This window comes from Miniopterus schreibersii (genome assembly GCF_964146895.1).
Source record: "Miniopterus schreibersii genome assembly, chromosome: 8".
In the NCBI taxonomy this organism is placed as follows: Eukaryota; Metazoa; Chordata; class Mammalia; order Chiroptera; family Miniopteridae; genus Miniopterus; species Miniopterus schreibersii.
The window spans coordinates 63,064,645-63,089,628 of NC_138109.1; the positions used below are offsets into that span (position 1 = coordinate 63,064,645).

General features: G+C 41.2%; 1 long non-coding RNA gene across 21 annotated transcripts in view; it reads right to left on the reverse strand.

The window, feature by feature from the left end:
• The window catches only part of LOC308560206, a 363,790-nt gene that overhangs the window by 79,002 nt on the left and 259,804 nt on the right, over nucleotides 1-24,984 (reverse strand). For 17 of the 21 annotated variants that reach the window (XR_013999278.1, XR_013999279.1, XR_013999280.1 and 14 more), the window contains one exon: nucleotides 15,391-15,511. This is a non-coding gene — a long non-coding RNA (uncharacterized lncRNA). Of the gene's footprint in view, nucleotides 1-160; nucleotides 367-15,390; nucleotides 15,512-20,289; nucleotides 20,355-24,984 lie in introns of those variants that run through there. The other 4 variants (XR_013999287.1, XR_013999288.1, XR_013999286.1 and 1 more) reach the window with 3 other exon arrangements.

Genomic DNA, 24,984 nt, shown 5'->3' on the forward strand with positions numbered 1-24,984 from the left:
AAATTACCTTCAGGCACATCATAGGATCAAAGCCTCTGCTGCCACGAGAAGCTTAAAAGGACACACAGACTCTTCCACTTGCTCTGCTCTTTCCTGCACAGGCGTCAGCTTCTGAAATGCCCACGGCCTCCCCGACCCACAGCCCTGCCCACCGCCTCACCTATCCGCGTCCGTCTTCAAGTGCCTGGCAAGCACAAGAAGGGGAAACAAAGGGCAAATGCCAGCCTGTGACCTCTGTCTGGATGCAGCCAAGCGTGATGTGTGAATCAGGTGTGTGGAATGGAAGTTTCCATGGCAACGAGACTTCAAGGCAGGCAGGGGAGTCGCACATGCTTTCTGCCAAGGTAATAGAAACACGGAGGCCACCTGAGGGACATGAAGGGGGACACGGCGAGTTCAGAGTTCTCCGGGGACTACAAGGACCTAGGTCCTCATCGTCTCCTCCCCCACCCTCTACTGCTCCTGGAAATAACCTGCCATCCCTCTTTTGGGGGGAAAGGGAGGAACGAATTCAGGAAATGTTCTCTAAAGGGAGGTACTTGTGAGAAAAATGTAGAAAGGACTCCAAGAGCAAAGCGTTTTCTTTACGTAGAAAAAGCACCTCTGTGAGCCAAAAGGCCGGGTTGCCCTGACCCGCCTGACCCCACGCTGACCGTGTGAGAGAAGCACTTGCATTTTCAAGAAGCTTCTTTGCTTTACTTTGCAGGGTGGTCTTATTGGTGAACCTGGTCCGTAATGAGAAGCTCCTGAGCTACATTCTGTGTTTTACAGATGGTTTTTTAAAATTATATTTGCTGTAGATAGATATTTTAACATTATTCTAAATTTCTAGGAAAAAAATTAAAAACAGCTTGCTTTTTTAGACCCATGACTTGGAGACAAAGAAAAAAGTATACACTTTTAATAAAATTGAAGTTGGCCTTGGTTATCTAGCTGGAAAACATAGTCTGAATGTGGGGTCTATGTTGACTTTAAGCTATTTTCCGGACTTGAGACCCAAACCTTGTAGGACAGCAAACTCCACTCTTCACTTTCCATCTGGTTTAGCTCTGCTCTAGAAAAGCCCTTTCGAGTCCTTCAGATTACTCCAGAGACTGAACAAGAGAACTGCTGTGTTACCCCTGCCAATGGCTCCCCGTTGACAGATCATTCTTCCCTCGGCAGCAGAGAAATCCTTCTGCACCATGCACTTGATCGTGCCCCTCAGGCTCCAAACCTTTCCAATGGTTCCTCATTGCAAATCTAATCGTGCTTTCCAAAAGCACTCATGGCCTGGTCTCTGTCTACCTCTTAAGTTCCATATTCTGCCCTTCAATTTACACTCCACATTCCAGGCAAATTCAGCTATTCTTAATTCCCCAAACTTACCATTATCCTCTCTCACCTGTGGTCCTTGATGTTACTGATTTCTGCAAAAAACACTCAACCCTTTCTCAATATCTCAATTCAGGTATCACTTCTCCCAGAAGCCTTAGACCTTGCAACAAGTTCAGCCTTACAGTTCTTCTAGGTACAAGCACAGCACCCAGGTTTCCCCATCCCAGCATCGTTACCCAAGACTCTAACTGCCAGCTTCGGTCTATGATCCCACCCAACTTGAAGCAGGAGCATGAAGTGTGACTTGTTCAACTTTGTCTTAAATCAGAGCCCAGCACCTAAGAGGTAGTCGTTCAAGATACCGAAAACTACTGAATGAGTGAATGAACACAATGGCAGGCATGGCATGACTGGTCACAGGGAGCACCGACCACATCTGGGGTCGAGCCTCACAGTCTGGTTCTGCTGCTTAGTTTTGTGGCTTCAAGAGAGTTACTTGCCTGCGATGAACCTCAGATTCCTGCTTTTCAGTTGATGTAGCAATGCCTGCCCATAATCATTAGAAGCATCTAAGAAGCACCAAATGAGACAATGTTTGTGAAATTCTTTGTGATCGTGTTAGTAAGCCTATGTAGAGTGGCATTTCCAGAAGGAGGCTAGAGAAGAAAGGAAAAAGGAGAAGTGTGCTGAGAAGCATCATCACGGCGGGGACAGGACAGCAGCAGTCAAGAATCTGGAGACTGAAGGGCTCTAGGTATTCATGGCATGCTTCCACCTAGAGCACAGGTTGACTTCTTTTTTTCTTCAAACTATGAGAGAAAGTTTATTTAGAAAGTCAGAGGTAGAAGTGTGTTGTTGAAGAACTGGCTCAGGAAACAAGTTAAGAGAAGGGCCCTTGGAGCTCAGGAGAGAGAAAGGCAAAGCTGACAGCCTGGGGGGGGGGGGGGGGGGGAGAGGGGCACAGGTGTGCTCCAGGGAGGAAGAGCTCCTGCTTCTTTCCTAGAGATAATTAGGTTCCCCTGTTGCCGAGTTTGGGCCTAGACATTATTACCCTCAACTTCCCACTTATATACCGTGCTCATTTCCACAAAACACCACTATTCACAGTTCCTAGACTTTTGTTTATTCTCATTGTAACTGTTAAGTATTCCCTCCTTTCCCTGCCCCAAGAGAATCTTACCAATACTTCAATATCCATAAGCAGCCGCCTCTATAATGCCTTTCTTGAATAAAATAACTCACATCCATCTCCCTCCTCCTGATCTCCCAATGCATCAAGAGCCCGTATTTCACCATTCAGTGCGTTTTCTCTAAATTCTTCACACTTATACGCCATGTCCTTTCTAAAATGTGGGGAGGAACTCACACATCAGAAGAGCCAAGTCTGGGTTAAAAACATGGAGAGCTGGCAGAGAAGGTGAGAGGTAAGAAGTGTACTATGAGTTAGAAAATAACACTGACATCTGGCTGGTTTGGGTTAGTGGTTAGAGAGCCCAGAGGCCCACTGAAGGGTCCCAGGTTTGGTCTTAGCCAAGGGCATGTGCCTCGGTTGCAGGTTCGATCCCTGGCCCCAGTCAGGACAGATGCAGGAGGCAACCAATCGATGTTTCTCTCTTGCTCGCTCTCCCCCTTCCACTCTCTCTGAAAAAGCAATGGAAAAAATATCCTTCATTGACTAGTCTGCCAAGAAAACAAAGTTATACAATGTGAAATGAGAAAATTAGCTAGCTAGCCAGTTTTTGAACTTTTAGCTTCTGTGGTAGTTGAACATGACACATTACGAAGACAGCATCAGGTAACGTTCCAGAGAGAGGGGTATGTAAGGAACGTGGTTTCCCAAGTAAATATACCAAGTGATTATCCTGAAGAAGAAAACCAATAATGAGAAGTCAAAAAGCAAAAGGAAATGGAAACCAGATGGAAAAAGAACCACAAGAGTGATCAATCAACATCATTTTGCCGAGTACTCAGTTGTCCTATGCATGGGAAACTGCTCTAGGTGTGCCTGGGGTACACGAGGCGGGAAGACCGTATGCAGAGAACAGCAGCATCCTTGCTTGCAAGTCCTGGCAGTCTACCTAGGGTGGCAAAACATATAACTAAAGATTAAAATTAGTGCATAAAAAGTACAAAATGAGCATGGTAGACCGAGTAAGGACAGGTCAGTGCATGCTGAAGTACCCAAGGAAGATTTTCCTGAAAGAGGTGACCTAACTGCTCTTTTTTCTTGTCTTTTTTAAATTTAATTTATTGGGATACATCAGTTAATAAGTTTCTATAGGTTTCACGTGTACAGTTCTATAATACATCATCTGTATATTGTATTGTGTGTTCATCACCCCAGTCAAGTCTCCTTCCATCACCATTTATCCCCTCACCCTCTTCTACCTCCCCCTTCCCCCTGTCCCTGTGGTAATCACCATACTGTAGTCTGTCTCTGAGGTAGTCCTGAGGGAGTTTTTTTTGCTTAATCTGTCCACCTTTTTCACCCAGCCCTGCAACACCCCTCTCCTCTGACAGCTGTCAGTCTGTTCTCTATTAGTCTGTTTCTATTTTGTTCCTTAATTTATTTTGTTCATTAGGTTCCACATGAATAAATCATATGATATTTGTCTTTCTCTGACTGGCTTAGTATTTTCTTAGCATAATACTCTTCAGGTCCATCCATGCTGCCCTGTCACAAAGGGTAAGATTTCCATCTTTTTTATGGCTGAGTAGTATTCTATTGTGTAAATGTACCACTGATTTTTTTTATCCACTCATCTACTGATGGGCACTTGAGCTGGTTCCAGATCTTGGCTATTGTAAATAATGTTGCAATGAACATAGGGGTGCATATGTTCTTTCGAATTAGTGTCTTGGGTTTCTTTGGATATATTCCCAGAAGTGGAATTGCTGGGTCACAAGGCAGTTCCATTTTTAATTTTTTGAGATAACTCCATACTGCTTTCCACAGCAACAGCACCAATCTGCATTCCCACCAACTGAGCATGAGGGTGCCCTTTCTCCCACACCCTCACCAACACTTGTTGATTTGTTGATGGTGCCATTCTGACAGGTGTGAGGTAGTATCTCATTGTGGTTTTAATTTGCATCTCTCTGATGATTAGTGACGTTGAGCATCTTTCCATATGTCTAATGGGCATCTGTATGTCCTCTTCGGAGAAGTGCCTATTTAGGTCCTTTGGTCATTTCTTAATTGGATTGATTGTTGTTTTTGGTGTTGAGTTGCATAAATTCTCTATAAATGTTGGATTTTAACCCCTTATCGATGTATCACTGGCGAATATGTTCTCCCATTTACTGGGTTGTATTTCATTGTTGATGGTTTCCTTTGCTGTGCAAAAACTTTTTAGTTTGATGTAGTCCCATTTGTTTATTTTTTCATTTGTTTCCCTTGGCTGAGGAGACATATCAGAAAAAATATTGCTATAAGAAATGTCTGAGATTTTCGTGCCTATGTTTTCTTCTAGGATTTTTATGGTTTTAAGTCTAACATTTATAAGTCTTTAATCCATTCTGAGTTTATTCTTGTGTATGGTGTATGAAGGTGGTCTAGTTTCATTTTTGGCACATATCTGTCCAATTTCACAACACCGTTTATTGAATAGCCTATCTTTACCCTATTGTATGTTTTTGCCTTTGTCAAAAATTAATTGACTATAACTAACTGCTCTGTCTTAAAAGATAAGACCAAGAAAAGCCTGGGATATGATGTGAAGTGGTGGAAACATGTGCACGGAGATGGAACTGGAATTTGCAATGTGAATGTGGCAACAGTAAAGAAATCCTGATGAAACAGGGCATGAATTTGGAAAAGTAGGCTAGGGTGAAAAAGTGTAAAAATAGATTACATAGAAAAGAAAAATCTGAAACGAATTCAGTAGAGTGAGAGAGAAAAAAAAAAGAGAAGATCAAACCTAAAGGAAAACAAAGAAAAATGATGTTACAAAGCATTTATCACCATGTAAAAATTAAAATTTTCATGTCTGTGTAAAAAAGGAAATAAGTCAAACCACAAACGGGGTTAATATCATGAATACGTAAGAAGTCATAGAGATCAATGAAGTAATCATTAAAATCCCAGTAGAAAAATAGAAAAGTGCTTATAAAGAATTTACAAAACCCAATAAGCAAATTGCCAATAAAACATAATAAAATTTCCAAGAATACAAATAATTCACAAAGAAATATGAATTAATGTAAAAAATATGATATTATGTTTCCTGTCAGATTAGGGAAGTCTTAAAAAAAAAAAGAGGGAGGTCAGTATTGGCTTATGGGCATCTCAATGGGCATTCTGAAATGTCAGTATTAGGATCATACAACTTTCTTAGGAAGCAATTTACCAAAATGTACAGGGGTCCTTAAAAAGTCATAGGGGTTCGCTTGTAGAACACTAACTTGATAAAATAGTCAAGATAATGGAAAAACTATTCATATCCAAAGATGCTCTTCATAGCATTGCTTAACCTAACACAATAAACCACCACTACCAATACAATTAGTACAGCAGAAAATCCATAGGAAATTGTAAAATAAATTGTGATAGTCACATCAAGATTTACAACACAACCATCAAATATAATTTTTATTTTATTGTTACAGAAAGAAAGAATTCAAAGTTGTACACAGTGTGATTCCATATATAAAATGCACATAGATATAAGCACATAGAAATAAATGCTAAATGGAAATATATTAAAATTCTCTCTAGCTTATATAATTATAGGTTATTTTAGTTTTCTTTCAGAGGTCTCTCTGTATTTCCTAAATTTCCTACAATAAACATGGATTACTATGTAATTCAAAACTGTATTTGGATATTAAAAAGTAATATAAACATTTTAATTGCAAATAATATTTAGAGAGAGCTGTCGATGGAAAGTAAAAATAATCCCCCCTCTCAGCTGCCTAGTGACAAGGCCTTAATTCCTAGATAAGAGTAAATTTCCTTTCTAAGCCCTATGGCTCAGTATGACTGTAAAGATGAAATATAAGATTGCTACTTCCACATTTTATTGTCCACAAGAAATTACTTTTAGAAGTCCTTTCATTATTGTTTTCTTCTAAGAAGGTTTTTATAAGAAAAGTAAATGTCAACTTTATTTTGGGCCTTAATTTTTCCAGAGGCCTAAACTCCATGGAATATAGAACCGAAACCTCTTTCTTCTCTACTCTTTCTCCATCGACCTTCCTCTATCCTCGCCTCCTCTCCATCCCTGTCTCTCTCAATGTCTAGGTGTGTCTCTTAAATACTGCTCTCACACCAAGATGGTAGCTCTTTGATTTCTTCTGTACTTTACATAAGGTTCAGAGTAGCACTCTCTATTCAAAGACAGCTTAAAAGCTTCAAAAATACAACTCAATTCCAGTTGCACTTTTAAGATATTTTCAAGCACCACAAGGAAACAACTGCATGTGTGGTATCTCACACACACACACCAAAACGTAAGAAGTCAACATGATATTGATGCCAAAGGACACGTGACGAGCTCCTTTTTCAGTCCCTGCTGGAGCTGGGGCAGGAGGTAGAAACTGGCAACAGCCCACCACTGGAGAGGGGGCGAAAAAGTGGTGGTAACTCTAAATGAAAGAGAGAAGCTTGAAATTTTTCTATTACCAAACCAGGCAATTAAAACATTAAATGTGAAATCTGAGGCACTGTAAATTTCCTAATATGGTATAAGTGCTAAGTTTCCCAAATGATGTTTTCTCATCTTTCAACATATCAAAGAGCATGCCAAAACCCCAAAGAAACATTCCCATTTTGAAAACAAAAATAAACCACACACATCCACATTCTATTAATAGTGTTGTCTTGCCTTAAAGACTCTGCATCCTCAGTGAAAAACTTCACTGCAGTTTACATAAATTTTAACATTATTGGAAACTCCTGTCCAAAGTAAACTGGATGTGTGTGGGTGAGTTAGGCGGCACTGAGGCAAGAGTAATCAAACCCCTTTCCATATTTTCCTGACTGGAGACCAAATGTTATGTGCCTCATCGTCACACCTAAGGACTGTGTAAATACATTCTCCATATTTAGCAGCATTTCTTGAGAGAGAGTGGAAAGAGGGAAACTGGCAGAAGATACACAGGTTCATGCCAAATCCACAACATTTGAAGACCTAAGATAGAGGGACATAAGCTTAGAACCGAAAATCCCAGCAGAAATCGCTAGACAAAGCAAGGGCATGTCAAAAATCTCCAAATCCACACCATAAACTCTTGATCCTGCCACCACGAAGAGGAAAAACAGCTGCCCTATGTTGTTCTATGTTTAGAGACAGAATAAAGCCATTAAATGTGATCCTCTCCTTCCTCAATCCAAACGCCCGTGAGCCACTACCTGTGTGCTCAGCAGAGAGTCAGTGCCTGGAACGAGTACAATGAGAACTGAATGACAGAATCTGCTCGAGAGATGCTTCCATTTTTGACAGAAGAAAATAACCAACACGCAAAATAACAGTAAGAAATATCAAAGGGGTTGGTGGTGTATTTCATAAGGCATAGAAATGTCTAATCCCTATGTTGTATGCCTGAGATTAATGCAACACTGTATGTCCACTTATAATGGAAAAATAAACTTTAAAAAGAAATAACAACAAAACACACACAAAAAAGAAAAGAAATGACAAATGGTTATTTAGTCCATCCGTAAAGACCAAGAGTGGAACTAAAATGGTCAGTTCAACCCCAGAGTCTTTTGGAAAATCCGTATCACCTGCCCACGTGGGCAGCCTTAAATGTTTAAGCTGAGTCACAGGCCCTAGAATGTCTCTACTATGAAAAGATAAAGGGAAAACCAGAGTTATATGGGTCCGCAAACCCACCCTGAGCAGGTAAGGCGAGGAGGAATGAAGAGACCCGACTCAGGATTTAGTGACTCCAGAGTAACTAGGAAGAAGAGAGAGGGAGTAAGGTGGGTGGTGAGGTGAAAAGATCACCTTTTTCAAGCCAACAGACACAGGTTCCAGTCCTAATCCAGATACTCATTTATATGAACTGGGCAGGTTCATTAACCTGTTTCTCTTCCATTTATTCAGCAAACACTGATCTTAATAAGTGTATGGCAGGGCGCTCTTCTAAGTACTTTCTAATTCTTTATTTACTTATTTATTTATCCCAACCACAAACAATTGAAGTAGGTTCTGTTACTATCCCCACTTCACAAATAGGGAAACTGAGGCATGGGCGGCCACGTACTTTGAAGGTAGCAAAGTTATGATTCAAACCCTGGTAGTCTGGCCCCAGCTTCTGAGCTCTGAAGGTCTGCATTGCATCATTTATAAAACACTTCCTTCTCAAGGCTGTGGTATAGATTCAGTGAAATGTATGAGCACCCAGCACAGTGCCTGACATTTAGCAGAGGCTGAATAATTTATCTCCCTCCTCCCACTGCTCCCCACTCTCTCTCCCCACACTGTGGGCGGCTGCAGGCAAGATCCTGCACAGAAAGGCAGTTGCTTCAGTCTGCAAAGGCTCAGGGGCTCCGGGGCAAGCTAGAAAACCATCTCTGTCTTTATCCCCTGAGGCCTGGAACAAACACCCTAACTCAAGCCGAGATGTCCAGCATTTCCACACAGAGCCTGCCTTGATTTATTACAATCTGCATTCAAGGCACAAGCACTGGAGACAAGCCTTAGGGAAATGGGAAGTTTCTGATTTCTGTACTAGGAGCTCTATATGTTTATGTCAAACACAAACAACACAACACACACACACACACACACACACACATCTAAAATTTATATCATACCTACCAGCCAAGAGGAAATGATCTACTTTTCAGAACCTTCCATGGCCTAGAAACTGGCAGAATATCTGTAGTAGTCTGTGGCTTGTTTTAAGACAGTGCAGAAACTGATGGTGGGCTGAAGAACAGAGTCCCTTTTACAAATTATTAGGAATAATTAGGCCTACAGCCCTGGGAGTTATTTTGTAAAACATAAGAAAATTTTGTTTTCCATCTCTTTTGGCAGTATTTTCATTGATGACAATAAAATAGAGGAAAGAGACAAGTTTTGTATCTTATATTAGTCTAAGTATCATTGAGAAAGGTACACATGTTATCAGTTAAATCACTTAAGTTGGGCAAGTAGCAACCCACAAAAAACAGGGGATCTAATATGTTTGGAATTTTCCAAGTGCCCAAAAAGTACACATTACTAATCATAAGACATTTATAATGCTACCAGGTATGAAGGCTGTCTACACACTCTTTCAATTTTTCCTCAATTAAGAAAAAGTCCTATTTTATGCTAAAACAACATAACATTATTTTTGTATTGTTGACACTATTACAGATATCCCCGATTCCGCCCCCCCGCCCCCCTCCACCCAGCCTCTGCCACCCCTCCCCTGCCTTCACGACACCGTTGTCTGTGTCCATGGGCTGTATGTGTGTATCTGTGCTCCTTGGCTACTCTACCTTCTTTTATCCAGTCCTCTGCAACCCCCTCCCCTCTGACCTCTGCAAGTCTGTTCCATGCATCCATGTTTCTGGTTCTATTTTGAAGAACATTATTTTATTGCAAGAAAAAAAATATCACTTTAACGAAGTGTGGAAGCTGTTGTTCTGACCCTGAGAATGTGCTAACATAATTTAAAAGTAATTAAGAAGGAAAGCTTTCTACATTTTTAGTCTCGGTCACTGTGGCTACTGGGCTCATTGAAGGCCTGCCAAATCTTGCAAAATTACAGTACTCCTGTCCATGCAATTTCAAAAACTAGAAGCTTCTATTGTGAATATGCTTGATTTTCTGCTTTAGAAATCCACCGACTGCTAAGAGAGACTCAACAAAGAGTCCAGGTGCACACACCAGGAATCAAGCTCTTCATTCATTTTAATTACAGTTCAGGGCAAGTGAGAGAGGCAGGTGAAGGAGTGTCTATCCTTCGGGGACACAAAAATGGCATCCTTCAACTTGTTCATCAGCAAAGGAACCCAATGGGAATTAGGCCTCTGTCATCGTATGCGAGCCACATTTAGGCTTGTGGCTCAGCCCGAATGTTGAAGGAGGGGGGACAGGACCAGAGAAGGACATGGAGTCAGCAGTGAAAGAGGAAGGCTGGCTGAAGTCTTTCAGACTCTGTGGACCTGTGTGAACAGTTCCTCCTACTTGCTGTTTAAGCTGTTACCCCCTAGCAGGGAGATCTGTTATCTTCTTAATCATTTCCAAAGCCATTAAATGGGGGGGAGGGAGGGAGGGAGGGAGGGACGGAGGGAGGGAGGGAGTTTTTATGTGTGTGTCTGTGAGTCAGCAAAAGCCGGAAGCCTAACCAAACTACTTCAAACAACAAGCTGGGAAGGAGGAAAATAGCTCCCACCCCCAGACAGTGAGAAACTGCATTATCCTGAGGGATCGTGGCCACCCGTGTTCAGGGTAGATAAGTGAGAACCTTTTCTGCTCCAGCCAACAGGAGATCTGCAGCCACAGCTGCTCCCAGAAGCTCTGGGTGGCCTCCGTCCCAGCCGCTCCAAATGGTTTCAAGGCAAAATCCCTGCAGCTGGGTGGTGCTCGGAAGCACAGGGGGTGGGAGGAGAGGCTGACAGGGCGGAGGGGTGGCGCCAGGCAACCCCCCACGAGGTGCTCTAACCTCCTCCCCTCTCAGGGCTAGGGAAGATCACTGCGAGGCCTGGGGGCTGAGCAGCCGTGTGGGAGCCTGCGGCACCGCAGGCCCACAGCAGGGAAGCAACACGGCCTGGAGACCCCAAAACGGGGAGGTTTCCCAGCTCAGGGCTCTAGAAGCAGGAGGATAATTAATGCCACTTGGCAAAAGCGTGGGGCATTCCCGATTCAGTCTTGAAGAAGAAAGGAGCCCTGCACACACCCTACAACGCAGGCACAAGGCCCCTGGAGACATTCCCTTCAAAGACTCCGGCAAATCTGATCGAGAACTTAATATTTGCAATAATCTTTTAAATTCAAAAAAATGCAGTAACTGTCCTCTGAGAGAGAGAAAAAGTCCTAACGTTTGAGGAAAAGTATATGAAAGCTAGAGTGTAAGCTCACTTTGGGGTTACTGTCATTTGCATAGAAGAGTTAAACTGAAAAATTTATTTCACTTATTAATGAGTACCTGCTGTTCAATTTATAGTATTTCTTACTTTCCTTCATTTTCCACTGTCGAGGGTTGTATATATTTTTAAATATTTTCATATCTCTAGCAAATACCTATAGAGTATGTTCAACTGACAAAAAAAGTTAGTCAGAGCATAAAATAAGCTGATAAGGCTGAAATCTCATATATATGCATATAGTCCCCTGACCAAGTAACCCCTTTACAGAACCCAATTTTGTATATAAATTATTTTGAAAGAGAGAGAATATTAATCCTTACCCAAGGACATGTTCATCATTGATGAGAGAGAAAGAGAGACAGAGAGAGAGAGAGAGAGAGAGAGGGAAGGAGGGGGGGGAGGGAGGAAGGAAGAGGGAGAGAAGGAGGAAGGAAGAGGGAGAGAAGGAGGGAGGAAGAGGGAGAAGGGGGGGAGAGGAAGAGAGGGAGGGAGGGAAGAGAGGAAGAGAGAGAGAGGAGAGAGAGGCAGAAACACTGCTGTGAAAGAGAAACATCAATCAGTTGCACGTGCCTAGCCTAGGTTTAGAACCCACAGCCTGGGCATGTGCCCTGACAGGAATCGAACCCACAACCCTTTGGAGCTTGGGACTATGCTCTAATTAAGAGAGCCACACTGGCCAGGGCAAAAATATACTTTTATATACACACAAAGTATATATTATATACTTACATAACAAAGTATATTTTGTGTGTGTCAAAAGAGAAGGGATTGTAAGGTCTAGAAGATGGAAAAAATAATATTAAAATTGGAGCACTGGCTACCGTGTAAGTGCTGACAGTATTTCATGCAAAACCAAAATGGAATAGGTGTTAAAATTAAAATTAAGTCATTTGACATCTCGATCACTTGAAACGAAGGTTGAAAGACTGAGGAGATGGCTTCCACTCAGCCCCGATTTGCTGTGGGGCCTGCGTCAAGTTGTGTGATACCTCTGTTATAACATCTGCAAAATGGAGATAACACTGCACGCTACCACCTCAGAGAGCTGTAAGAAGATTAGATGCCAAAAAAAGAAAATCCTCAAAGCCCTCTGAGTTTCTTATAAGACATGCAATGTAATAAAATACCAGCACCCTCTACAAAACTCCTAGAAATAGGAAACAGAGGCCAGCAGTGTGACGGGGCAAATAACTCACAGGGCATTACATTTAAGACAGGGGAGGCGGTGGGCAATTCTGCCCTCAGCTCCCAGGGAAAAGGTGGGAAAATAATGCTGAAATTCAGATCCACTCGAACCAAACAAAGCAGCCAGGGAAAAGAAAACAACAGTACTGTTTCAACAGATAACCAATGGATCAAAAGAAGCAATCTTGACAAATAAAATTCCAGATTCTTGCTTAAAGGTCTAGATCTACACAAAGACAATCAGGTGACAGCACTACACTGGTAGTTTTCACGTGTAGTAAAGTCTCGTATTAAAGTAAATTGGTTCCCCAGAGGACTGAGTGTAATGACCCCCTCACAGTGAATAAAACTGAAATGCAGAATACATAAATTAGAGTATTTTTAATCAATTTGCACTGGACACAAAAGCCAAAATGAACTGTACAAAGCCAGCTAAAAAACAATTATTTTGGGGTCCACAGGAAATTGATAGATTATTAAATATGCATGTATCTTAAGGTAGTCTAAATTATGGAAAATTTAAAATTGATCAAATACACACACATTTATTACATTATATATTATTATATCAAGTACTTATTGTGGGTCATATGTCAGATTAAAATAAAAAAGATGAGAAATATCCTACTCCTGGTTCTCATGAAACCCAGTCTAGCAAGGAGGAGACTTAGACACAATGGGTTAAGATTCAAGTATAAACAGTGCTGAGGAAGAAGAGATGGGGTAAGTAATTCAGTCTGCATGGAAAAGGAGAGACAGGTGCAGTTCAAGAAATTTTCAGAGAATCTGACGCTTGGATGAGACCTTGCACAGTAAGCACTACTTCACCACATGTGGAAGAAGGAAAAGGGCTTTCTACATAAGGAAGCAGCAGCCCATGTCTCAGGGCATGTCTCAGTATGTCCTAATCAGTATGTCCTAAGTGCAGCACTATGGGGACAATCTGGGAGAGCCAGAATTGCGAGGTCTTTGTGGCAGAGAGAGAGAGGGAGCATCACAAGATGATACTTTGAAAAAGAGACTTGATATTTTCTATAATCCAAGATATGACACTGAGGCAAAATGAACAGAGCAGGGGAGGTGGTACCTGCCCCAGGCATGAGACAGACTCTAGATAAATGAACAGCATTGCTGAGGCCAATTCTCTATGGGTACGTGAGGTAGATATAAAGCAGTGCTGCTAAAGGGGGTGACAAGCTTAACCATGACTCAGGAATGGTCAGGACTTGGGTCTCCAGGAGAAATAGCAGGCCCAAATTAAGCGAGTAAAACACAGTGCAGCAGACTGAATTAGTTCCTCCAAAGACAGCAAGTCCTAATCTCTGGAACCTGTAAATGTTTCCTTCTATGGCAAAGACTTTGCAGACATGATTAATTTAAGATTCTGAGACAGACAGAGATTACTCTGGATTAGCCAGTTGGGCCCTACATGCAGTAACAAGTATACTTATTAGAGGGAAGCAGAAGGGGATTTGGCTACAGACAGAAGAGTAAAAGGCAATGTGATGATGGAGGTAGATATAAGAGTGATGTAACCACAAGCCAAGGAATGTCAGCAGCAACCAGAAGCTGGGAGAGACAAGAAACAGATTCTTCCCTAGGGCTCTGGAGAGAAAGCATTCCAATGCTGATGCCTAAATTTCCATTGTTTTAAGCCCCCAAATTTGTGGTAATTTGTTACTGGAGTCGCAGGAAACTAATACACACAGTGAGTAACGAATCATCTCTCAGGTGCTGTTGGGTGTCACAATCACCAGCCAGTCCTGATAAAAATAATTCAGATAGAAGACACCTCAACCATCAAGAAGAAGTTGAAGTCCAAGCTGAAGCCTTAAAAAAAAGGCTAGGTTACTGAACTGAGTAACTGGCCAAAATTTACACAATGGGACTCCAATAAAAGCCCAGATTAAGTCAATACCAGATAGATGGTATTGACAGCCACCAAATGATGGCACATGGCGAAAAATAGGAGAGAGACAGCAACTCAGAGGACATCACTGGGCCACTGAATTTCTGATCTAGGATAGTCACTTAATTTTAAGTGCCCATTGGACATGGGAAGAGGTAAAAGGGGGATGGAAAACATTTACATGCATCCTGCCTCAATCAGGACTGACTCAAGACCGGGATCAGGACTAACCCATGAAATCAAAGAAATTAGTGGATCCAGGTATGGAAAGATTGTGGAAACGAGACAGATGGGACACAGAATGTTAAAAAGCTTTAATTGTGCTCTAGCCTATAAGGAAAATAACTCAGTGAGATCTTTTTTTGGGAGAGTGGGAGCAAGGTAGGATTATCCACAGTAGACTGGATGGCCCAGTAGGAAGGTAAATGAACCAGCCAAGACTGGAGATGATAGAGACCGGATATAAGAAAATGGAGACGGATTAGAAAAATATTTAAAAGACATGGCAGGTCATTGGAATAGGGAATGAGTGGCTGGTAGGGCACGAGGACAGCAGGTAAATGACAAGACCAATCTTTGAAGTACATAGAAGAAAAGGTTTTGGTAGGACAGAAAGAATGAGTTTGTCTTTGGCTAGACTGAATTTAAGGTATTGATGGGTCATGCCAAGGGTGACAGCCAGAAGTCACTGGAACCCAGATCTAAAACTCAGAATGTCAAAAATGTTTGAACTATTTGAAAAAGTTATCTACAATGTGCTCTTTCATCTTCTTCCTCCTGACCCATCACTATGAAAGGAATCCCCAAAAAAGTTCCTAAACTTTTAATATCCTAAAAACAACATTTTGGAACCATACTCATACCACCCACTCATAAGAAAAAAACTTTGCATTGGCAGCACTTAAAAGTAAACGTATGAGAAATTTTCTAAGAAGAGGAAAAAAATTCTTACCCTTAGTCATTTCCCTTTTCTGTTAGTTTTGAGGCCATCTGGTGGAATGGACAACAGAGGACAGCTATGCATGGTTCACGGGTAGTTGAGAAGGACATTTGCGGAGGACACAAAGGATGACCTGATGATGGAAAAGAAGGCATATTTTTGAAAGTTGCAGAGGACATCAAATTAGACTCTGCCAGAGCAGTAACTACAGATTTACAAAGAGAGCAAAAGCTCCAATACATTCACTAATATGGACACCTGGGAAAAGAAGTGAGAAAAAAAGTTAATAAGGACACAGATCTATCTGGAAAAGAAAATGTATGCTATAAATCAGCTACAGATTCTGTGTTCCTTTCCACCAAAACACTCAGGCGTACCGTGCTCTATTACAGAGTGGAGCAGCTTCCCTTCTAGCCTGTAATTTATCATGGCTCATACTAGCTGAAATGTGGAAATGGCTTAGAGGGACAGTATCTGAAATTCCAGATTAGATAGTCTGGGAGGGATGACATGTGGGAAGGCAGCAAGGTTTACTGTGAAGATGCAAAGGACTATGCTATAACCTCTGTCCTCAACCAATGGGTGTAAAGACAAATAAGGTTCTTTAGCCCTACAATGGGGACCACAGCAGGCAGAGGTGACAATAAAATAGCACCTTTATCTTAAGCTTTTAGACTAACAAATATCCAAAGTGAATAAAGACCTAGTAAAATATAGGTAAATAAACAAACAAACATAAGAGCCAATCAAGTCTTATTTGCAAGACCTGTTATGAAAACACATCTCTCTCAGTGTCTCTGTTTAAACTTCAAAGGTCATGAGAAGTTCAGGCAGTGCTGATATTCCAGAATGGAGGACATTATCAACAGAAGCCCAAACCACACCCAAAATTCATCACACCACCTGACATTTGCATAGTGCTTACACGAAGGCAGCCTCATAACACCTCCTCCAATCCCAAGCAAAGCCATGCATATGCTGACTCCCCCAAATTTTAACCATGGATTCACTCCACATGTTTTTATTTAGTGCCTACTATATAAATCATTCTAAGGGAAAAAATACAAATAAGCAATAGTATCTGTCCTTAGGGAGTTAAAAACTGATTAAGTAAAAAATATAAAACATGAAAATATAAAAATGAAAAACTTAAAATGGAAATTTAAAAAAATAGACAGGTCACAGTTAAGTATTCTCACAAGGCAAGAAATGAGAGAAAAAAGCAGGATTATGGGCTTTTAAGTGGAGAAAAGTACACAAAGGAAAATGGGAAGATATGAACTGAAGTTCATGAGACATGAATGAAAGATGCATGAGTGGAAATGTGGGAAGAGGAGATTCCGAAGGACTGGAACAAATGAAGAAAGAGCCCAGTGTGATGCAAGTTATGACTTCAGCATAAACACAAATTCTTGCTACAGAATAGAAGATGTTAAGGGCAAATGACGGCAGGGCCAAATGAAGACGAGCTGATGGAGGAGTCTGGGCTTTACTTAGAACCACTCTAAGTGTTAGGTCAGGAGTGAAACATACACTGTGGGCTTTCATCACAAAGCTACACAGGGAAGAGAGGAATGAGCACCTTCGTCTCAGAGGCTAGTTAAAAAGCTGTTACAATACTCTAGGCATGAAACCCTGAGTTCCTGACCAGGTAGGAAGAAGATGAAAGAGGGATGGTTAGGGGTAAAGAGTACTAATGGAAAATGCGAAGATCTGAGCGACTGTGTGGATGCAGAGGGTACAGGATGGGGAAAGCTAAGAATTGCCTGGGATCGGTAACTGGGAATATCAGGATGTCATTACTAAGGCCCTGGGAAGGAAGACAGTGGACACAGTTTGAGAAATGATTCTGAAGACACTGAATTTGAAGTGGACATAGTAAAACCTGGATGAAATACCTTCTAGAGAGAAGAGAGCCAATGTGAGCTCTAATGACTGAAGAGACAGGGGTAGAAGTCATCACCCTGGGAAGAGATTGAAATAATAAAACAGGCATAGAGAAACCATTTGGAGGAAGAATTCAGGAGCTATGGGCTGAAAGCGTTTTGGAATTTCTCAAGCACACATCACAGTTTCTGACTTCGTGGCAAACTATCAGGAAAAATTCTAAACCAAAGAACTTGGAAATACTTCAGAGATGACATTGGACTTATACAGGGAACATATTTCTCAAACTATTTCAAAGACAAACATCTAACAAGCAAAAGTCATCCTAAAATATCAAACTATCAATTTTATGGTCAGTAATGGCATTAAAAAAAGTCCTGTGGAATTTAGCTATATAAATAAATTATGGTTAACTAATAACCTGATTTTAATCACTTAACACCATGACCAAACAAAACAACCAAATGTCACCAGCAGGTATGTAGGATCTGGTATTTTTAGTGCCCCCTCACCCTCACCATTGAAAACCACAATAACAGCCATTGACATACATGTTTATAGTTCCTTGGGACCACAAACATTGTAAACTTTAGTGTCAAAGAGTTAACAGAAGGTTTCTCAAACTGGAATGATAAACTAAATGTTTTCTCAGGTTGTTTTCAACCCTCTGAGGCAGGATAGTAAGAAGCTAGGGAAATTCCTTAGCAAGTGGAATGGGGAAACTGAGACGATAGCTAACAAACTGGCTGAGCAATTTACAGTCATATACAGAAGGTCGCCTCCCTAGAGATAACATCTAGGCCTCAGTTGTGTTTCAGCTCCAGGCCCAGAAAAGCAGCAAAACCAGGTGGGTGATGCCAGGACCAGCTGTAATGACTGACGACCCCCTGCCCTGGTGCTGACCAGTCACTGGAGTCCACAACCCTGAAAGAGCACACCTGGAAAAGCTGGTGAATATTCTATTAAAATCTTCCCCTAAATTCCCAGCCTTTAAAAACCCTCGAAACAAAGAACCCAGGGTGTGCTTTTTCCCTTCCCCCTCTTCCCCCTCAGGCGTGCATCTCCTAAACTCTAAGGGACCCCAGAAGACTTGCAACCAGGGGACCAATGGACAGCGGCAGCTCCTCCCGGGCTAACCCCTGAACCTGTCTCCAAGGGTTCCCTCCTGGGCTAACCCCCTGAACCCCCTTTTTCTCTGACTTCTTAGTGAACTAAAGCAGTCCAGCCGAGGCTCTCCTGTTGCTTCTTCTATGCTAAGCCCTTGCTTGTGTCACTGTCCCCAGCTTTAATATGCGTCCTCTCAAAGTCAACTGGGCTGGTGCTGTGAAATCTTTCCCCGCACAAGGGACCCTCACACTCCAGCCGGCCCTAGGCAGACCCACTCAGGGCCAGGTCTCCTTCCCGGTAACACTTCTGGTAGAGAACCCAAATCTAAAAGTCATTTCCACAGCTGAACAGACAGAGATCTGAAGCATGCCATTAACTGGGGAAGAAGATATGGCTTCCGCATACAAGTAAAAACATAATCAAGTCTTGTCTTCCAGTTAAAGATGTCCCAGTGTATTAAAAACAAACAAAAATTACACTGCCCTCCTGCCTCATTTCTTCCCCCTCCTGCAGTAAGCCACCAAAAATAAGAAGGAAACTATGTTATCAAACAATAAAATCTAAAAGTAGTGCCTAACATTTGCCAGTAATTTGTTTAGTAATAATGGCCAACATTTATTTAACACTTATTATATATCTGGTACTGTTCTAAGCTCTTAAATATCTACAAAAAACATATGTGAGAAGTAGCATTACCACCAACCCCATATTATAAAAGGAGAAACCAAGGCCCAGAGAGGCTGAGCGAGTTGCCCAAAGTCACATCCTTAGTTTAAAGTGGAGCCAGGCCTTGAATCTAAGCAGAAGGATTTCAGTGCCTCACACTCGACCTCCATGCTGTCTGTCCTGTTTCTCAAATACATGCTCCAACACCACATGTCCTATTAACAACAAAAAAAAGTAAACCATTGTTGAAAGACAGTAAACACTGTCTATGACATAAGTGTTTCTTGATTATTTCAAAAATCTCCAAGAATACCAGATACAAACAAACCAAAGAAAATAGCAATATACACACATGGACACACACTTTCTAAGGAGAGTTTAAATAAAAGAGATTCCAGTTGGATGTAGAGAAATTTTTGACCATTTAGGGTGACCAAAAATAAAATAAAAAAATTTTAAAAAGAATGAATGATACTAAAAGCCAAGTTGTAAACATTCACTCCTGAACATCTTGTGTGTGTGTGTGTACACACACACACACACACACACACACACACACACACACACACACACACACACATATGGCACTTCTGATGCACATTTATCCACTTTTTAAACTCAAGTTTAGACTAAATGCAGCATTGCTTTTAAGAAAACTTTGGGATGTTTTCTGCACTTCACCCTCCGAATTTTTCTCCCATTTTCCCTGATCATGGTCTAAATCTGTTTTTAAAAGAGCTATACAAGCATCTGTCACATGATCCTTGGTAAGCACAACAACTTTCATTATAAACTGATGTTTTAACCTGTATTTGTAAAGAATACACTTTAACTGAAGGCCTTCACAACTAACTAGTTAATTGTGTTTCTGATCAAATGTTCTCATTTGGCTAATTCTACCTAAGATATTTACTTGTTACCTTATTTCAAAACATAGAGGAGAATGTCATCCTAAAAATAGCTATTGAAAGGCAGAGAAGAAAGCAATCAAGGATGTACTGAGGAAATGCAATTGTCCATGTGATTTTATTTCAGATATGGGTAGAGGAGGGAACAGTTTTGAATCCGCTCTCCCATGATCCTCTGACCATCCAGAGTTGACAATGAAGAACACAAGTGTTAGGTATGTCACATGGTTCTACTGGACCGAAGTGTCAGAAAGGAGTTTTAAGAACAGGGTGCCAGAAATGGCATTAAAAGCTTTATCAACAGCTGCCAGAGAGATGGAAAAGGCCTCAGCCTCACCATGACCTTATCTATCACATGAGGTCCTAGTGAGTCCTTTCTTCATCACCAAGGTGGCGCGGAGAATGCTACAGGAAGCGAGGGTGGTCATGCGTCTCTCTTTCTGGCTGCACACCTCTTCTCTTCCTAACGCCCAAGGTAATGCTGATGGATAAATGAGATCAACAGGGAAACAGTCTTTCAAACCCATGGCAATAAGGAGAGCCACAGAAGCCAGAAACTCAGCATTTCAATTTTTTTAAATACTAAATAAAATTTTTAAAAACTTAAAAATTAGTTTCGATACGTGACTTAGGGATTCCATGAAATTTTAGGAGTCCTCTGTATTTATAAAACCCAGCTGCTCAGATCTAAACCTGGGAGACTTAAAACTGCAGGCAGACTTCAGCGCTCATTCTTGCCCTCTTCAGAAATGTTTCCTAATGCCTCATCCCACAGAGCAGTCTGAGGCAGTGCTTTCCAGAAGCATAAAGTGGAGAACTAGCACGCTGAGTAGCTCATGGGTACTCAGGGAAACAAAGATGCTGTGCTCAGATTCTTCCTTCCGGGGAAAACATGGTATAAATTAGTAAATTCAAGACTCTGAGAAATCTGTAGAAATTCTGTCAAGTGTTGCCTACATTTATTTGACCACGCAATGCATTTTCACAAGATATCTCCTGGGATACCAATGCATAGAATACAGCTCGGGAAACGTTGCTCTAGACTCCTGAGCTCAGCATCTGTGGCTTAAGAATCTGAACCCAAATTACCCTTAATTACCTTCAACATACATTCACAACTGATGAGCAATGCAGATCTGACATCCCAGTTCCCCCCCCCAGAAAGTCTCCCCTCTAGCCCAGTCCAGTTCATCTCCTCCTCACGTCCTACACAGACATCTGCTCCCGGTTGTTCAGACCATTCCCTGTGCTAAAATCTTCTATCTTTTATTCAGTTTAATCCCCCAGTACTTGAAATAAAACCCCATCTCCTTTGAGACGCTTCCATAAGAGGGCACCTTTCTTTTCTCCTGAATAAGTCACCTCAAATTAAAGGGTGCTTGTTTGGGACGCACCTCTTACTTGGGTCGTTTGCATTTCAAGCCTGTCCTTGAGAAGCAGCAGAGACGACTGATTAAAAGCCCTCCAGCAAGTGATCTAAGTTCAAATGCTAACTCCAGGATACTAGGTTCCTGGGGCAAATTTCTTCTCTGAGCTTCACTGGTTTCCTCATCTGACCATTGGGGATAAAATAATATCTACTCCACTGTGCTGTTGTGACGTTTCAGTGGAGGCACTTTCAGCACTTTGACATTTTCAGCATTGCTGAGTACAGAAAGCACAGAATGCACGTTAACTCTATTACATCCCTGTGATCTAAGAAAAAGACTTACCCCAAAGGCTGTGACTGCTGATCATTAGCACACATGCAAACCTCCACCATGTTCCCTTCAGCGCTATTCTACGCTGTCACACCCATTACTTATTGCAAGAGGAACAGAAAAGGCTTGCTCTAGGAGCTTATTAATAAGAAATATCTGCAATCCCTAAGTCAAATCATCACTGGGAAATCCACTCAGCAATCTAAAGCACAACTCTGATATTGGCATGTCTGTGGGAGTTAAACATGTGCTACACTGTCATTCATTTGTACATATTTACGCTTTTATCCAAGCACGCTTTTAGCATCGCATACAATAGGAACAGGTCAGGCCATGTAGAATCACTTTGGACATGCAAGAAAGCAGTTTCTGTCTCTTAGTCAAAGGAAAACATTGCTAAAGCAAAATCTAGATTTTAATTGTTCTTTCATTTAATACATTAATGAATGCTTTATGGGGAAACAGGAGGAACACACATTTTTATCTTATTCTAGCTGAAAATTTTTTAAACACATTCAAAAGTTTTTTCATTATCAAATAATGTAAATTAGTTTAACAAAGTTTTAATGGGTGTCATTTAAGAGAATATCTGAAACCCAAACCTACTTGGTAACATTTCCCATTATCTGAGCTTTCTTTCCCGAGTCTGTTTCCCAATCTTCTCCTATACCTCAAACTCCGCATCTCTTTCCTTTTTTGGTTTGTTTACAGGTTTTATTTTTCCATTGAATTTTAGAGAGAGTGGAAGGGAGTGGAAGGGAGTGGGGGGGGGGGGGGGAGAAACATTGATGTTCTGTTGCCTCCCACAGGAGCCCCAACCAGGGGCTAAGGATGGAACCTAAAACCCAGGTACACCCCCCCTTGACCAGGAATCGAACCCACAAGTGGGAAATGCTCTAACTACTGAGCCACACTGGCCAGGGCAACAGCACTTTATCATCTTTGGATCTCATACTGGTTTCATGCCTTCTAAAATATCTTTTATTTTTACCTTTTCATTTGGTGACTTAATTTTGTTGGAGTTAAGTTCACACATAAAATTTTCAGTATTGTTACGTTGTAATAGTCAAGTCTCATTTTGTCCCTTCCCCCCCTTCCTGCCCTACTTTTTCTTTGAGAAGGACTGCTTTTTGGTGTTTGAAGCTGATATAAAGGGGAAGCAGCAGATTGTAATCTGCAAACTAAAACCAGCTTCAGATCACCTTGCCGAAGTCAACGCTCTCCAGGAGGGCATTGTCTCCTTCAAAGACTGGATTTCCACCCAGTGTTCCTCTCCCCACCACAGGGTATAGGAACAAAATGGATTAAATGGTAAACACACCAAATAAAAATAGTTTTGTATTACAGTCTATATTGAAAAGTTTCTCATTGTACGTAAGATACTATGTATAAAATGTTACTCATTATATACGTAATACATGTGATAAAATACAAATAGTTGCACACATATATACAACCTTCAGCAATTTTACATCTTCCCTAATGAAATCTAGTGGCAATTCTATTATTCATTCTAACAAGTGAGATTCTGAAATGTTTCTGGTCTGATATAATTCTTAGCATTATAAAAATGTCTGAGTTTTGCAGGATATGTCTGCCTAGCGTGCTAACATGCCAAAAGGCCCAGAAACCATAGCATCTCATAGTTTACCTCCTGCTGTCCTTGCTATTTCTATGTAGTAATATATCGTAGAGATAACCAGCAACATGGTAACTTTCCAACCTGTGTTTATTTTTAAAAGACTTGGCATTTTTATTTAGACTTAGGGTTATACTTCTATTAAATTAAAAGATTATAAGGTCATTGAGCTCAAGTTCCTTCCCTGCAAATATGTGTGTACCACAGAAGAACTTGGGGACACAATCCCTTTCTCAGAAATTGACATAAAGCTGCTTCATTGCTGAATCCAACTGAAAGTGAGATTAGTTAATGAAGAACCAAAAAGGATATAAAAATAAAATTGTCTTATCTCAACAGCAATTTAAACACAGGAATTCAGCATGAGCATGAGGCTCCACCAGACACATGGGGTATGGGAGTCACACTATCTGCTTGCCCCGCTGCCCTCCTGTCTAGCTGCTGCTGATTCCATTTGCTCACGGTGCAAGTGTGAGACCCCACATTTGGCCTGTGGACCTGCCAGTAGCTAAATGGAAAGGCTCTGACACCACTTCACCTTTCTTTACAGGAATCACTGACCTCAATTTTCATAATGAATCTCTTTAGAAATGCATTTGTTTTGAAATAATCCAGGAGAGAGATGTCAAATTATTTTGAGATAGCTCTTCCATTATTTAATGACTCACCCAGAGTGCCAGCAATAGGCCTAACTGTGAAGTTGATCAAGTTTTGGGGAGAACCTACTGAAATCCTGTCCTAGGTTCCTTTTATTCATCCAAGACACCTACAGAAGAGCTTACCAAAGCCTCTTCATCCCCAACCATCAAAGCTCTCATCCTAACCGGCCCCTTCCTTCCCAGGCCTCCCTCATCCCTCATTCTGGCACTCATCCTGATATTTTCTGCTACACACCAGGCCAACATTAAATTTGAGGAATCTACAAAAGTTTACTCATACTCCCAGGACTGACCTAAATTATTTTATTAGATCTTCAAAATAAGTACATAAAACACAACTAGGAATAAACACCTTAAGCTTCTAAGTCCTATACAACTATAAAGCCAAAATAAAGTTGTAAGAAAATTTCAGGAAAAGCTATAAAAATTAACAAAATTTCACAACATTCATTGAATGCAATAGATGAGTATTTGCTAAAACAAATTTGCCATTTGCAGCCTGACTATGGTACTCATGCTACAGCCAAGATTCTTTTTTAAATAAGAAAAATATGTCTTTATTGATTTCAGAGAGAGGGAGAGAGATAGAGGCATCAATGATGACAGTCATTGATCGGCTGCCTCCTGCACACCCCCTACTGGGGATCGAGCCCGCAACCCGAGCATGTGCCCTGACCGGGAATCGAACCGCAGTCTCCTAGATCATGGGTCAATGCTCAACCGCTGAGCCACATGCGCCATGATTCTTTTGAGGACAGAGTGTTCACATTACAGGGGCAGGAGGATAGCTCGATTCTCTCTAACTGTATCAGAAAAGGGTGTCATCCAGCCTAAACTTGGTAGAAACACATCATTTATAAATCAATCATTAGCCAGAAACAAAAACTACTACTGAGAGTCTGGCACAAAGGTAAACACAGGTGCTGAAATTTCCTGGGAAGACCTTGTTGTAACATTACCATTCAGATGATTCAGAATGTGTTTACGTCAGTTTATATTGTTATCAAAATGAAAACACAAAGTTAAGATGCTCTGGAGAG